The sequence below is a fragment of the Oryctolagus cuniculus genome, chromosome 16 (assembly GCF_051225735.1).
Source record: "Oryctolagus cuniculus isolate XC-2025 breed Fujian yellow rabbit chromosome 16, ASM5122573v1, whole genome shotgun sequence".
Lineage (NCBI taxonomy): Eukaryota > Metazoa > Chordata > Mammalia > Lagomorpha > Leporidae > Oryctolagus > Oryctolagus cuniculus.
This window is the reverse complement of record NC_142882.1, coordinates 93,637,585-93,639,049: the sequence shown is the minus strand read 5'-3', so window position 1 is coordinate 93,639,049 and position 1,465 is coordinate 93,637,585. Positions and strand designations below refer to the sequence as shown.

Sequence of the window (1,465 nt, the reverse complement as noted above, 5' to 3'; positions counted from 1 at the left end):
GTATGATATCTAAAATGCACATCTCTAATTAGACACTTGCCTCAGGCAGAAGAAATACTCTGCTCACAATCAAGATTAATTTGTGAATTTAGTAACAGAGAAGTAGAATAGTCCTGTTTTAAAGAGAAAATGGAAGAAGAAGTCAACTTAAAAGAACACTTTCACAGGATGGGCATTGTGGTACAGTGGTTAGACCACTGCCTGGGCTGCCCACGCCCCATTAGCAGTGTGCCTGAATTTGAGTCCTGCTCTGCTTCCAGGCCAGCTTCCACTATTGCCGATCCTGGGAGGCAGCAGGTGATAAACTGGGTCCCTGCCATCCACGCGGGAGCCCTGGACTGTGTTCTGCCTGGCTCAGCCCTGGCTGTTGCTGCATTTGAGGTGAACAAGTGGGTGGAAGTCTCTCTTTTCCTTTAACATAAAAAATAAAATTGCTTTAAAAAGACAGCAAAGGAGCAGGAAGATGCCAGTGGCAGTGATGGCAGAAAGTGCCTTCAGCTTCAAAAAGCTACTGGGTCAGCGAGAACCGGGAGCCCGAGGCCCCTGGAGGAACTGTGACCCCCCCCCCCCCAGTGTATGGCCAGCACCCATCTTTATATTTGCTCCCCAATGACGTGAAAAAGGTGAGATAGCTTTGGAAAAGAATACCACCTGCTATAAAACCTACAAATTCTGAACTTGGGGGAATTTGGACAAAGCCTCTGGCAGAGAGATTTCCTTGGGACCTACACAACCATCAAACCTCACAGTGGTCGGACATGGTCCAGCCAATCATGGAGGCACTGAGGGACACAACAAGGAGACGAGGCTTCACCATGGTCTCTCAAGCACACACCTCAATAATCGCAGGTGATTTCATGGCTTTTGTGGGACTTCCTGTGGAAGAGGCTGGGAAAGGTGTCTTGGAGCAAGGATGGCAAGCCAACTCCACTACAAGTTTGGTGTTGCCCAGGAGGCCAGGTGCAGGGACCCTACATGTTTATTTTAACAGATTTATTCCCTTATCAGAGCCCACTCCAGTGGCTCCGATTCCTAATGAGCCACAACTAGCCAGACTGAACGATTATGTGGCTTTCCTGGAGAACTGATTGATCACTGGATTCATGATCCACCTTCAGAATCCTGTACACGACACGTTGAAAAAAGTAAAATTTTTACTTTCAGTTTATTAGCTGGATTAAGCACCTCAGCATTCCTTACTGAGTATGTGATAAAATACATGTATAATATAAACTATATTATATATATCCCTGCCCTCAAACATGCTGAAAAGTTGTTGAAACAATTCTCATTTTTGTAAGATTTAACAATTTAGTGGAGCCTGTTAGTATTATGCAATTTGTATTTCCTAGTAACTCAAAATGAGATTTTCAGATCTCACAGAACAGTGGTTGTCAGCGGTCTTTGCCCTGCCCCTGCACACACCACACTCCCATCTGCACCGTTGGCAGAGGGCACTGTGAGT

The 1,465-nt window shown here is 45.8% G+C and overlaps 1 pseudogene; it reads left to right on the top strand.

Annotated features, from left to right (window-relative positions):
* Nucleotides 1-463: 463 nt before the first annotated feature.
* On the top strand, nucleotides 464-1,088 carry LOC100345765 (COP9 signalosome complex subunit 8 pseudogene; annotated as a pseudogene).
* Nucleotides 1,089-1,465: the final 377 nt, after the last annotated feature.